This window comes from Leptonychotes weddellii, chromosome 3 (genome assembly GCF_054177405.1).
Source record: "Leptonychotes weddellii isolate Sample4059 chromosome 3, ASM5417740v2, whole genome shotgun sequence".
NCBI lineage: Eukaryota > Metazoa > Chordata > Mammalia > Carnivora > Phocidae > Leptonychotes > Leptonychotes weddellii.
In genome coordinates, this window is record NC_138371.1 from 93,299,598 (window position 1) to 93,315,347 (window position 15,750).

The 15,750-nt window shown below is 37.3% G+C and overlaps 1 protein-coding gene across 7 annotated transcripts in view; it reads left to right on the top strand.

Annotated features, from left to right (window-relative positions):
• PTPN4 (protein tyrosine phosphatase non-receptor type 4) overlaps nt 1-15,750 on the top strand; it is a 223,558-nt gene that overhangs the window by 114,542 nt on the left and 93,266 nt on the right. The gene's annotated exons all lie outside the window — the stretch shown is intronic.

The following is a 15,750-nucleotide window of genomic DNA, read 5'->3' on the forward strand; positions in this document are numbered from 1 at the left end:
CCTGTTAGGATTAAGCAACAAATGGAATAACTAGTGAGTGCTGCCAACATAGTTGCACTGAAAATTTCCTATGAATAGAAGTATTTTCACAATCACTTAAGATTTAATACCTGAAGAGAAGAATGGTTGAAGTGGATTTTTTGTGTTATTTTTCCTCAAGCTAGTGTTCTATGTTATAAAGATAATTTTTGCAGACCATAAGAGATAATAAAAACTATACAGGAAAAGTAGGGTTTTTGGCATTCCTCATCATTATTATAGAAGATGCTTTCACCTCAGTGACGCTTGTGTTACTTGTTTTCATCATTTAGTGACATCATTATAAATTTTTATTTATAAAGCATAGACTGAAGTATATTATCGTACGTTGATTGTGTTTCTTCTGTGCCACAAATCCCTTTATTGAGATGGAATTTATAGTCATTGGCTTCTTCTACACAACACTCTGTAACAACTTTTTCATTGTGTCGGACGTTGCTGCTTCCAAAAAACCCTTTTCCCCTGCTCTAGGCATATTTGAAGTGGCTATCTTTCATTTGTATGTCTCTACCTGGATTCCTTCTCATGATCTCTTTATCAAAAGGTTATAGTCCTTTAGAATTACCTGGAGTACAGCTTTTCTACATAACCAGTTTTCTACATAACTTCAGCTTTTCTACATAACCAGTGATTATAGGTAACCACTGGATGAGTTTGTGATAGGTTTTATATTCTCTTGGGACAAATTGCCAAGCCTAATAAGGGTAACAGCCTAAAAGGGAGTTAAGTTTTCCTTAGATAGATATTTTGAATTTATTTTAATATACACATTCAAAGTTCTGTTCCATATAGTAGTTTTATTGTTGAGGGCCTCACTTGGCCATGTTCTTCTAGAGAGGAGTGTTAGTTCTTTTATTTCACAAAGCTTATGTCAGTCTCTCCTTTAAAACACCAAATGACTTGCTTTCCTCACATGACTATATCTGGTAATTCTGAGTGCTTGTAACTTGGAAATCTATTTGTCTATTCCATTTAAAATGTGTAGGTAAGGCTCTCTTGAACTTTCTGTTTTCTTTAAAATGTGCCCCATCCCTCTCTATTCCTATTTGGGGGTTGTTATATTTTAACATGATTCTCCAAAATATAACAGAGTGGTCAATATTTGTGCAACTAGATTTTGTTTTTTATCATAATAAAGTTTAAAAAATGGAACTTTACATATGTGAAGTAAACTATGGTTAACAATAAAAAGGCCCCTAAATTCAGTCATTTTAGTCGTTAGCAGTTTTGTAGTGTACATTGGTATCTGATCTCAGTGACTGCTATCAATGAAATACAGAGTGTTAAGACTTTCCTTTTTTAATTTAATTGACATGCTGGGTCTCAGACATAATTAACCATATTGTTATTTATTGATTTGATTAAGGTAGGATTTTTTTTTTATTGTTTAAATTATTAGATTATAAACTCCTTTCTAAAAAAGCCATAAATGTAGAGTAACACATTAATTTAAATTTTAAGTGGTCAAAGTTATTTAGAAATGTATTTGTACTGGGCGCCTGGGTGGCTCAGTTGGTTGGGCAACTGCCTTCGGCTCAGGTCATGATCCTGGAGTCCCGGGATCGAGTCCCTCATCGGGCTCCCTGCTCGGCAGGGAGTCTGCTTCTCCCTCTGACCCTCCCCCCTCTCATGCTCTCTCTATCTCATTCTCTCTCAAATGAATAAATGAAATCTTAAAAAAAAAAAAAAAAGAAATGTATTTGTACTGATAAAAAATGCCAGGGAAGGATGTTTCTGTTGAGTGATACAGAGAACTCAAGAAGAAAACATGCAGGTGTTCAGTGAATGTGTAGGGGAATTTTACAACATGCTGAACAAAAAGGAAAAAAAAGTGGAGGGGAGAAGATACATAAAGAGAATACTTAAGTTTTAACTCACTGTCACAAGCAAAAGTGTGTTTGAAATAATATTTTATTTGGAAAAACGAGGTAAGATGTTTTCTCTCTGCCTTCAAAATGTAGATTGAAAAAGTCAGAGAGTAGAACAAGTTATTTATAGCAATCTGCAAAATACAAATAGGTTTTAGAGCATTCATTGAGGTGGGTCTGATAGGTCCCTTGCATAGTGTTGGTGCTAAGGATTACTTAGTTGAGCAAAACATCAATTATCTTTGCCCTCATGGAGCTTGCAGGATGGTGGGGGAGAAAGAAATGGAGCATGTCTTGACAATTAAATATGTGAAGTCCTGAAGGGAAAGTGCAGAATGCTATGGGATTATATGACAGAATATCTAATACAGCCTGGGAGAAAAGGGTAGGGAAGGCTTCTGAGAAGAAGTAATTTACTGAAGCCAGAAGAATGAATAAGAATTAGCCAAGAGAGTGGTTTTCACTGTGGACCATCAGCATGAATAAAGACCTGAAATCAAGAGAAAACATGGCATACTTGAGAAAATACGAACATTTTGTATGCCTAGGAGATTATATGAATAAGGGAAAAGGGAAATGTAAGAAAAAAAGAATGAAAACTTCAGAATAAAAAGGAGAGAAAGATTTGGGGTGAGAGAGCAGGGGGATATTTTGTTTTTTAAAATAACATAGTGGGGGCGCCTGGGTGGCTCAGTAGGTTTAGCGACCACCTTCTGCTCAGGTCATGATCCTGAAGTGTCAGGATCTAGTCCTGCATCGGGCTCCCTGCTCAGCAGGGATTCTGCTTCTCTGTCTGACCCTCCCCCCTCTTATGTGCTCGTTCTCTCTCTCATTCTCTCTCTCTCAAATAAATAAAATCTTTTAAAAAAATAACATAGTTTTTTTTTTGGTGTGTGTGTGTGTTCAGTTGTGTAATTTTTAGCACATGTGTAGATTCATGTAACCACCACCACAGTCAGAATAAGGACAGTTCATTACCCCATAAAATCTTGCGTGCTACTCCTTTGTAATCTAACCTTCTGCTTCCCCCCGCCCACCACCACCAATCCCTGGCAGTCACTGGTCTGTTCTTTGACTCTGTAGTTTTGTCCTTTCCAAAATGTCTCATAAATGGAATCCTATGTTATGTAACCTTCTGAGACTGGCTTTTTACAATAATACATTTGAAATTTATCCAAGTTATTGTGTGTTTCAATAGTTCATTCCTTTTTTTGTTTATTCATTCACCCATTGAAGAACATCTGGATTGTTTCTGGTCATTTTGTTTTGACTACGGCAAAAAATTCACTTACACGTTTTTGTGTGGATTTAAGTTCTCATATCTGTAGGGTAAAACCCCAGAGTGGGATTGCTGGGTCACATGGTAAGTGTATATTTAGCTTTATATGAAACTGCCAAATTGTTTTCCAGAGTGTCTGAACCACTTTGTATCCCTACTGGCAATATTTGCAAGTTCCAGTCATTCACATCCTTTTTGGCATGTGGTGCTGTCCATTTTGTTTTGTTTCTTTTTAAGCTTTTCTAATAGGTGTGTTTTATCTCATCACGGATTTACATTTACTTTGCATTTCTCTAATGACTAATGATGTTGAGCATCGTATTTTCTCTGATGACTGTCTATTCAAATGTTTTGCGCATTATAATTGCATTCTTTTTTTGCTCTTTTTTTTAAGAACTCTTTATATATTCTAGATACACTTTTTTTTTTTTTAAGATTTTATTATTTATTTGAGAGAGAGAGAGCACAAGCAGGGAGGAGAAGGAGAAGCAGGCTCACACAGGGCTCGATCCCAGGACCCTGGGATCATGACTTGAGCTGAAGGCAGACGACTTAACCAACTGAGCCACCCAGGTGCCCCTAGATACACTTTTTTGATAGATATGTGATTTGCAAATATTTTTTTCCCACTCTTTGGTTTGCCCTTTTATTCTCTTAACACTGTCTTTCACAGAGCAAAAAAGAAAGTGATAGATTCTAATATTCCTTATTCAATCACTGATAGAATGGACAGTCTACCCAAGTTTTAGGCTTCATTGTGAATATCTTTTTTCCATAGGTATTTGTAATAATGATGAAGATAATTCTACTGAAAAATAGAATAGCCCGTCAAAGTTTCAAGAAGAGGAAAGCCTCTTCTAATGATGTTATTTTGATTATTCATTCAGTGAATATTTATTGAGCACCTTCTGTGTTGCAAGTCCTGTTTATAGACACCATGGATACAGCAGTGAATGAGGCAGATAAAACCAAACTCTCATGAAGCTTGCATTCTGTTGGGCAAGACAGATTATAAACAAATAATTGAGTACATCAGAATACATAGCAGGCATTCCATGGAAGTAAAGTTCAGTAACAGGCAAAATACCAATCTATACTGATAGAAGTGAGAATAGCAGTTACCCCTGGAAGGGTTTTATTAGCTGGGAGGCTCATGAAGCACCTCTCTTGGATTTTGAAAATATGTATATTGGTTTGTAGTGGTTACAAAGATGTGTATATACGTATGTATATTATACATGTAAAATTTTGGGTTGCACATTTAAGATTTGTACATTTTACTATATATACATTATACTCAATTTTCTTTAGTTAACTGAATAAGTAATAAATAGTAATAGATGCTATGTAGAAAAATTACCTGAGAAAGGGGATTGAGGCAACCAGAAGTAGGGTATCAGGGAAGCCCTCACTGAGAAGATAAACAGAAGGCATTCTGCATATACCTACTTTCAACATCAATGAAAGGCCATGAAATAGGTTGCTTAAGGAATAGCAGAGATCAGTATGGCTGGTGCAGTGTAAGCTAGAAGAGGAGAGTATTGATGAGGTTAAGGTGGAGTAGGATTTTATAAGACATTTAAAGACTTTGGCTTTTAATTCTAAGCAAGGCCATTAGACAGTTTGAACAGGTAAAACACATGGTGGGATTTTGAAAAGATAACAGTGGCAGCTCTTTTGAGAGAAGAGCCCAGCTAGCACACTGTTACCATGATCAATGTGAGAAATAATGGTGGTTGTGAGAAGTAATCAGATTTTGTATATATATAGAAAATGGAAGGGACAGCATTTACTGATGTATTGGCTATAGGATGTGAGAGAAAAAGGATTCAGGAATGATTCCAAAGTTTTTGGCCTGAGCACCTAGAAAAATGGAGTTGGGACTGACCAGAGAAAAGGAGGTGTGGGAGGGTGGGTCAGGAATTAGTCTTATGACAAGTTAAATTTAGAAGACTTTTACAGATCCACAGGAAGGAGGGTGGGCAATTCAGTGTATAGTACTGGAATTCAGAAGGGAGGTCCGGACTGAAGATAGGCATCTGGGAATTGTCTGCTTACAGCTAATATTTAAAGCCATGAAATGAGAGCACTGAGGGGAAATCTAGAGGATACTGAAGAGAAACGTCCTCAGAGCTGGAATATTTCAGAGATCAGAGGTTAGAGAGATGAGGAAGAACTAGGAGAGGAGACCAGGAGGAAGCAGCCCTTTAGACAAAAAGAAAGCCTTTCATTCTTTCAGACACGTGTGTTTCTTTGAAGCCAAGTGAGTCAGGAGTGATCAGCTATGTCAGTTAAGAACTGGATTAGAAACGTGGACATCGTCAGTGACCTTGTAAGAACAGTTTTGTGGTATAATGATGGCCAGAGGCTGATTACAGAGTATTCAAGAAAGACTGTAAAGATAGTAATTTGAAGAGATTTTGCTGTACTGGACATAGGTAATAATAGTCAACACCTAAATAGCATTTACTAAGGGCCCAACGCCTTCTTAGGTAGGACTTTATGTCAATTTTTTTTTTTTTTTAAGATTTTATTTATTTGACAGAGACACAGTGAGAGAGGGAGCACAAGCAGGGGGAGTGGGAGAGGGAGAAGCAGGCTTCCCGTGGAGCAGGGAGCCCGATGCGGGGCTCGATCCAGGACCCTGGGATCATGACCTGAGCTGAAGGCAGACGCTTAACGACTGAGCCACCCAGGCGCCCCGGACTTTATGTCTATTAATCTCATTTAATCCTTACAACATCCCAGTGAGGTAAGAGTATTATCATCTCCACTTTACAGATGAGGAAAGCGAGACACAGAGATGTTAAGTAATTTAGCTATATGATAGCTATTTCTGTATTGTAGAACCAGTTTATAGCTTCTTCTTAAACCTTGTTTTTAATTTGCATGTATTTGAAAACTTTGGCAGATTGGTTAGAATAATCAAACAATTTAAAAATATAATCCCTTGAGAGGCGCCTGGGTGGCTTCGTCAGTTGAGCGTCGGACTCCTGATTTCAGCTCAGGTCATGATCTCAGGGTCCTGCGGTCAAGCCCTGTGTCAGGCTCTGTGCTCAGCGGGGAGTCTGCTTGGGATTCTCTCTATCTCCCTCTGCCCCTTGCACGCATGTTCTCTCTCTCTCTCAAATAAATAAAATCTGTAAATATATATTCCCTTGAAACGGAGAAAAGAATCTCTTCTGTCAGAGTGGAGCTGTATATATGACTTCATCGGTATCACTCTATAGCATTCAGATCACCCAGTGACTTTCTTTTTTACTTTTTTTTTTTAAAGATTTTATTTTATTTATTTGAGAGCGAGGGAGAGTACAAAGGGGGGTGAGGGGCAGAGGGAGAGGGAGAAGCAGGCTGCCCGCTAAGCAGGGAGCCCGACGTGGGACTCTATCCCAGGACTCCGGGATCATGACCCATGCCGAAGGCAGCCACCCAACCAACTGAGCCACCCAGGTGCCCCCACCCAATGACTTTACATAATTCTGCTGTGTGCTTTCACTCATCACAACCTGTCTAGACATAACTTTTGTGTGTGTGTGTGTGTTTTGTTTTGTTTTAGGCATCTTTATGAAACGACTTGTATTCATTTTCACTGAATAATTTGAATTTACATACCCTGTTAAGCCTACGTAAGGCACACAGAAACATTTTTTTGAATTAGTGAATGTTATGCCTAAGTACATAAACATTTTAAATTAATCATATGTGGGGGGAAAACATAAAACTAAAAGGTTAAATAGAAAATAATTTCAACATGGATTACAGAAAAATTTAATATTTTTATTTTATTCATAATATTTTTATTTTATATTCATGCTTCATATTTATTCCAAGCGTTCTTTTAGACATGTAATTAGAAATATAGGAAAAAGAGATAGGCATTTAACAGGAGAAATACAAATGATTGATATTGTGAAAAATTGCTTGTTTTCCCTAATCATCTAAAATATAACCATGAAGGGCACCTACCTGGCTGGCTCAGTTAGTAGAACATGCAGCTTCTGATCTCAGGGTCATGAGTTCAAGACCCATGTTGGTGTAGAGATTACTAAAAAAATAAACTTAAAACAGAAATCTAAAAAATAAAATATAACCGTGAAAGTAACAATGAGATACCAATTTCATCAGATTTGCAAAAATTCAAAGAATTAAAAATATCCATTATTGGTCAGAGTATGCAAAGTGGACATTCTGAAACATTGTTGAAGTATAACTTGTAACTTAAACCCTTTTGGAATGCAAATATTAATGTGAATATAATCTCTGATCATTCATTTCTCAGATTCCATCCTTTGGAATATTTATATAGGTATTTTAATTAATGTGTTCAAGGATTTTTATTACAATATTGTTTGTAATACTAAAAAATTAGAAACACTCTGAATGAACAGAAATGGTGAAGAAATTATGACAAATCCATATTTTGGAATAATATGCAGCAATTAAAATTGATTAGTTAGAGATATATATTGATATGAAAAGATGTCTACAAAATGCTAAGTGCAAAAGAAAAATTGTTTTTGTTGATTAAAGAAATTGTGTAGTTATGTAAAATGTGTATTTATATTTTTTTATAAACAAAGATCTAGAAGAGTATACATCTCAAAGTATTAATAGTGGCTATCTCTGGGAAATGAGGCAGAGAAGGTAAGGGAGGGTTATTGACTTCTTACTTGGTATTTCTATATTGTTTTGAAATCTTTTAATAATTACAAATAAGGGAATTATTTTAATAGCTACCCCACACCACTTAAAATTAATGTTGCTCCCATCCACAATACATAAAATTTTAGTGGGGCTGAGTTACTTTACTTTTAACATGTGACAATAGACAGGCTGGAATATTAAGTAGTCATAGCTGTTTATGTTTAGAACAGTAGTCTCCAAAGGAAAGGAGGGAAGGCCACTATAGGGGAACATGAAATGAACAGTTGAGGATGGGTGGAAAATATTAGAACATGTATTCATATCCTGAATCTCATCCTTTTACGTTGTTTTTTTAACCTAATACAAAATAAAACAGAGATACAAGTATGTAGTATATTTTAGTGGGCATCTGCAGTTACCTCCAGGTCAAGCAGTAGATTTTAATTTTTTTTTATTTACTTGAGAGCAAGAATGAGAGAGAGAGCATGATCAGGGGAGAGGAGCAGAGGGAGAAGGAGACTCCCTGCTGGGCAGTGATCCCATGTGGGACTTGATCTCAGGACCCTGGAATCATGACCTAAGCTGAAGGCAGACACTTAACTGACTGAGCCACCCAGGTGCCCTAAGCAGTAGATTTTATTTTATTTTTTAAAAGTGTTGGTGTTTTTTTTTTTAAGATTTTATTTATTTATTTATCTGACAGACACACAGCGAGAAGCAGGCTTCCTGCTGAGCAGGGAGGCTGATGTGGGGCTCGATCCCAGGACCCGGGATCATGACCTGAGCTGAAGGCAGACGCTTAACGACAGCCACCCAGGTGCCCCTAAGCAGTAGATTTTAGCCAGCCATTCCAGAAACACTCTTTGTGCCCTGTCCTAGTAACAGCCTCTTCCTACATTGAGTTTTTTTTATGATTTTATCACCCAAGTGTGCCTTCCTAGATCCTACAACTAGGTTTTGCTTTTTGTTTTTTTTTAACTAGATAGCTTTAAATCTGTTAATCTCTCCTTTCTTAAAATTTTCTTGTGAAAGAACTTGACCATTTCACCTTTAATTTCTCGTGGTCTAGACTTTACTGATCACATATTCATGGTGTAATTCAACATGTTCTGCTACTCTGTGTATTTCTTGTAGATTGGCAGCTTGATCAAGGGGCATGGTCAGAGTTAGATTGATCCCTTTTTTGTGTTATTTCATCAGGAGGCACATAATGTCCGGTTTTCACTTTTTTTTTTTTTTAATGTTAGCAGTCATTGATGTTCAGTGCCTAGATCTGTAAATTCACTAGAGGCTGCAAAATAGAAATATCTTAATTCTATTTTTGTTTTTATTTATTCATTGGGATAATTTTATAGGGAGTTCTCTCCCTTCTTTTACTCATGATTACCCAGTAGCACAGTTCATAGAAGAAAAGCAAGGAAAGTGTTACTTGATTCTTGCCTCTTATTTTATCAAGTTTTCAGGGTAATGAATTGGTTCCCTTCCATCCTCAGAGATACACAGTTTTTAAATAATATCATTATTAATTCATGGATTAAATATTTTTGACAGGTTTCAATATATTACCATTTTTTTTCCTTATTGAAGCTCAGATTGTCCCTTGTGGCCACTTGTCTCTTCTTTTGATCCGTCAGTCCTTTTGACATGACCTTTGTAGTCAGCTTCCATGCTGTATAGTATTTTAAGATGTTTCAGGCTCATCTTATCTATTTACTGCCATAGACCAGGAATTAGCTATTTCTTCAAGAAGTCCTTGTTTCTTTTTTATTTATTTATTTATTTATTTATTTTTAAAGATTTTATTTATTTATTCATGAGAGACAGAGAGAGAGAAAGACAGAGGTAGAGGGAGAAGGAGGCTCCCCGTGGAGCAGGGAGCCCAATGCGGGACTCGATCCCAGGACCCTGGGATCATGACCTGAGCCGAAGGCAGATGCCTAACCGACTGAGCCACCCAGGCATCCCGAGAAGTCCTTGTTTCTTTTAATGCAATATGATATTTCAAAATCTCAGTCTGACTGTTAACAATGTTCATTTCTACTGGTTTGTCATTATTTCTATGCTGTTTAAGTGTACCGAGTTGGAATATTTGTTTCTACATATCTATATTGAGATACATAGGATATTTTAATTCTTAGAGGACTCAAGGGATTCCAGAATTAGAATATTCCACAATTAATTATGTTTTTATCACACATTACACTTAAAACTGTAATTGTAATATCACCATATCAGTTATTACTGAAATGGTTAAAAATTTTCCCCATTTTTTTATGGTTGCTTTAAATTTACATTGTCAAATCATATAGCCACTGCATATTCTAATCTCTCCCTTTTAATCATTATTTAACCTATGTTCCATAGGTAACTATATATTTAAAGCTCATTACAAGTATTTATAATCAGATTATATGAAACATTCTCTAGTATTGTGACTAAGTAAATATAAGGATATTACCATCAGTAATCAATTGAGAAACACTTATTTGAGAACCAGGCTCTGTGAAGAATGTGAAATTGTATAATGGTTAATAGGTGCTCAGAGTATGACCACAGACTGGCGATGATCCATGGACTACTTATTACTGGTCCATGATGAGATAAGTACAGAAATTGAGAGTTAGCATTGAGAAAACTTTATAGCATTCTGACACCAACCGTATGATCACTATAGTTTGTAGAAGCATTAATACCTGACATTGGAAATTTAAACAAAACAAACAAACCTAACTGGTCCTTCACCACAGGTAGTTTACCATAGGTGGTCCCTATGTATATACTATCCTAGCCGTTGTCACATAGCTGACAGTAATTATGCATTTCAGATGAGTGGTTTAAGAGACAGATAAATATCCAGGTGAGAAACTTGTAGATATGGGCTAATGAAATTTTCACAGAGAAGAAGGACTGCATCTAGACTTTGGTTTGGTGTGATTAGTCAGAGAGACATGAAGACGTCATGAGAACTGCATTAACAAAACGTGTAATTATGGGTACACAAAACATCATGGAACTGGCCTGATAGGAAAAGACCGTTTTAAACTAGTTAGAAGGGGGAGATAAAATGGGATGAGATGGTTGTGTAAAGACCTTCAGTGCCAAGCTAAACAGCTCAGACATCTTCCTACTGATGATAGAGCTCCATTATTTTTTTTTAAAGATTTTATTTATTTGTCAGAGCGCAGGCAGAAGGAGAAGCAGGCTTCCTGCCCAGCAAGGAACCTGATGACGGACTCGAACCCAGGACCCTGGGGTCATGACCTGAGCCTAAGGCAGACAGATGCTCAACCGACTGAGCCACCCAGGTGTCCCAAGATCCATTCATTTAACATATGAGTACAGTTGACCCTTGCACAACGCAGGGTTTAGGGGCGTCAACCCCTTACTCCTCCCACCAGTACAACCAGAAATCTTCATATAACTTCTGATTCCCCAAAAACTTAATTACTAATAGCCAACTGTTGACCCAAAGCCTTACTGATAACATAGTCGATTAACACATATTTTGTATGTTAAATATATGTATTATATACTATATTCTTAACAATAAACTAAAGAAAAGAAAATGTTACTTAAAAAATCATGAGGAAGAAAAAATACATTTACAGTACTGTATTGATACATCTGTTTACAAGATGGTCTGTTAGTACCTATATCAGTATTATCTTATAGATACAAAACACTGTAGACATTAAATGTATTACTGACAGTAGACATCAAAAATGAAAAGTTAATGTGAAAAAGAAATTCATATTTATTTACATGTGTAATGATTCATACATTGATAATTAAGAAGTAACAGTATGAATGCTTTATGGTAGCGTAGCTTATATTCTTTTTTTTTTTTTTTATAGCTTGTAATCGCTCTTTCTTTTTTTTTTATTCTTATGTTAATCCCCATACATTACATCATTAGTTTTAGATGAAGTGTTCCATGATTCATTGTTTGTGCATAACACCCAGTGCTCCATGCAGAATGTGCCCTCCTCAATACCCACCACCAGGCTAACCCATCCTCCCACCCCCCTCCCCTCTAGAACCCTCAGTTTGTTTTTCGTAGCTTATATTCTAATGAATGAATCCTTATAAAATGTTTATGGCATACAGTATTACAGTTGTAGCCCTAATACAATATGGGAAACATTGTTAATTAAAAAAATATTTCCGTACCTGTGATGACAGGCTGATATGTAGTCTCTCCAATTATGAGAGAAAGAGGCATGCTGCATGATAATGTAATTTTTTTTTTTTTTAAGATTTTATTTATTTATTTGAGAGAGAGAGAATGAGAGACAGAGAGCATGAGAAGGAGGAAGGTCAGAGGGAGAAGCAGACTCCCTGCTGAGCAGGGAGCCCGATGCGGGACTCGATCCTGGGACGCCAGGATCATGACCTGAGCCGAAGGCAGTCGCTTAACCAACTGAGCCACCCAGGCGCCCGATAATGTAATTTTTTGAAAGCAAAGTTAATAAAACATTAAGAAAACTAAGGCGCCTGGGTGGCTCAGTTGGTTAAGCGACCGGCTCTTGAATTTTGGCCCAGGTCATGATCTCAGGGTCCTGGGATCAAGCTCCTCATTTGGCTCTGTGTTCAGCAGGGAGTCTGCCTGAGATTCTCTCCCTCTCCTCCTCTGCCCCTCCCCCCATGCACGCGCTCGCGCACTCTCTCTCCCCCTTTCTTTTTCAAATAAATAAATCTTTAAAAAAAATTAAGAAACTTAACACCTTACTAACTCTATATTAGATACTACTGAGTTTATTCCTACATAAGGATAGGCTGTCCACTTCCATACAAGTCTTGCACATGATGTTCTACAGGCAGATACTTAGACATTGTTGATGATGATGCCACAGAAATTTCTCATATAGTTCTCGCCATACAGTTAGATTTCTGCACAAAGATACCCACACACAGATACAGCAGATAAGTTTACTAACTGAATGGCATGATGATTATTTACTGTTCATTAAGTGGAAGTGAATTGTCATAAGATCTTCATCCTTGCCATCTTCACACTGAGGAGGAAGATGAAGGCTTGGTCTTACTGTCTCAGAGATAGCAGAGGTGTAAGAAGTGGAGGAGGTGGAAGGAGAGGCCAGTGTAACTTGGTGTAACTTTATGGAAATGCATTGTAATTTCTGCCTGACTCTCTTGCTTTTTAATTTTCTAAAAAAGTTTCTATGATGGTACCAAGTCTTCTTCCACAGTCTGCTTTCAGTTTAGTGCTCATATCATAGAAGGGCCCATGTTGTAAAAGAAGTCAAAAGCAGTCTTAAATAATCAGAACTCTTCTACCAGATTGTCAAATGTCAGTTCATTTGCTACACTGCTTCTTCTTCGTCGTCATCTGGCACTGGTTGGAAGCACTCAACCTCTATCAAGTCATCTTCTGTTAATCTTCTCATGTGGTGTCTGTTAGCGCTTGAATTTCTTGATAGGTCCATATCATGAAACCTTTCACCCTCCGTCTTTTTGCCATATCTGCAATCTCTTTCATGATTTTCTTGACTGGCTGTGTTGTAAATTCTGTAAAGTCATGCATGGATGGCATCTGGACACAGTTTTTTCTAGCAGGAATTTTTTTGTTTCGGGCTCGATGGCTTTCACAGCCTTTTTTATGACAATGGCATCCTAGTGTGAGCTTTCCAGACTTTTATGATGTTCTATCAGGGTTCTGTCCTGTAGCCTGGACAATCCTTTCCATAGAGACAATGTGTAATGAGCCTTACAAGTCCTTATGATCCCCTGATCTAGAGGCTGAATTAGAGATGTTGTGTTTGGGGGCAAGTAGAATACTTTGACATCTTTGGTGTTGAACTCATGGGGTTCTGGATGGCCAGGTGTATTGTCCAATAGAAAAAGAACTTCAAAAGGCAGTCCCTTACAGGCATATTACTTTCTTACTTTCCCTAAAGTAAGAAAAGCACTGATGGAAACAGTCTAGGAAAAGGGTTCTCATTGTCCAGGCCTTCTTGTACAACCAAAAGACTGGCAGATGGTATTCATATTTTCCCTTCAAAGATGGAAGGTTCGCAGCTTTATAGATATAGGCAGTCCTGATCATGAACCCAGCTGCATTTGGACAAAACAGAGTTAGCCTATCTTCTGCTTTAAATCCACAGGCTTGCTTCTTTGCCTTACTAATAAATGTCCTTTGTGACATTTCCCCACCCCCCCAGAATATGGCATTTTAATCTGTATTAAAAACCTGTTCAGGTAGATATGCTTTTTCCTCCGTGATTTTCTTTCTTTTTTTTTTTTTTTTAAAGATTTTATTTATTTATTTGACAGAGAGACAGTGAGAGAGGGAACACAAGCAGGAGGAGTGGGAGAGGGAGAAGCAGGCTTCCTGTTCAGCAGGGAGCCCGATGTGGGGCTCAATACCAGGACCCTGGGATCATGACTTGAGCCAAAGGCAGACATTTAATGACTGAGCCACCCAGACACCCCTCCTCAGTGATTTTCTTTTTCTTTTTTTTTTAAGATTTTTAAAATTTGACAGAGAGAGACACAGCAAGAGAGGGAACACAAGCAGGAGGAGTGGGAGAGGGAGAAGCAGGCCCCCCACCAAGCAGGGAGCCCGATGTGGGGCTCAATCCCAGGACCCTGGGATCACGACCTGAGCCGAAGGCAGACGCTTAATGACTGAGCCACCCAGGCACCCCCCTCAGTGATTTTCTTAATGGCATCTGGGAACATGATTCCAGCTTCTTGTTGAGCAGAAGGTGCTTTTCCTATTATCTTGTCATTTTTTAAGCCACACTTCTTTCTAAAATTATCAAACCATCCTTTGCTTGCATTAAATTCTTCAGCTTTAGATCCTACACCTTCCCTTTGCTTTAAGTTGTTGTATAATGACTTCGCTTTTTCTCAGATCATATCAGAGTCTGTAGGTATAGGCGTACCTTTCTTATAGCACTCTACTACCCACATGAAAGCATTTTCAATACGAGATGAAAAGGTAGAGTATTTCACACAAAGTACCAGGTTTTTGTGCATGCAGGTGTAGTTGGAGCAATGCTTCACAAATTTCCTGTTCATTTTTTACAATGGTCCTCTCACTGGATTCATTTATCTTGAAACAGTAGGCAACCACAGCTGCAGACCTCAATCTATGGGACATATCAAGCAGTTCAGCTTTTTCTTGTAATGTCATGATTTTCTTTGCTTCTTGGGAACACTTCCAGCATCACTGAGTAGCACTTTGTATGGGTATGGGTCCCATAATGTTATTGGAGGTTTACAGTATTACACTAAACACATTGAAAAATAAGCAACAACTGTGAGAGATCACTTTTACTGCTGTATGCAATTTTTTGGAGAGACTGAACTGCTCACACAGAGATGATTAGTGTCACACCGTGTTTTAAGCAGATACTGGCAACACTTGTACTCACCACAACAGCAACAGGAGGCTATGAAATTATTACAGTAATATAGTATGTACTACAGTAAATGTTATAGTTATGATTTCATACTGTATCTTTACATTTGTTTACATTTCTCTCAACTGTAATGGTGCCATGTGTGGTCTGTAAGTGTGTAGAAGTTTTGGTAAATCTTTTTATAATAGATTCATGTGTATTTTATGGTAATAAATGATAAAGTAGACTTGTATCTACATATATTTTATGCAGTCAAGACATACCTAACTTTAAAAATTTTTTTTATATTTCTAGACTCTGTGGTTTGTCTGCAGGTGTTTTGAAATTGTTGAAAATCTCCAAAAAATTTTCAAATATATTTATTGAAAAAAGTCTGCATATAAGTGGACCCACACAGTTTAAACCTGTGTTCTTCATGGGTTAACTATACAAGGCACTTTTCTACACCTAAAAATATGGCAGTGGAAAAAACAAAGGCCCTGTACTTTGCTACTTAGGTTCTAGTGAAGAAGAGTAAAAAATAAACAGATTAAAC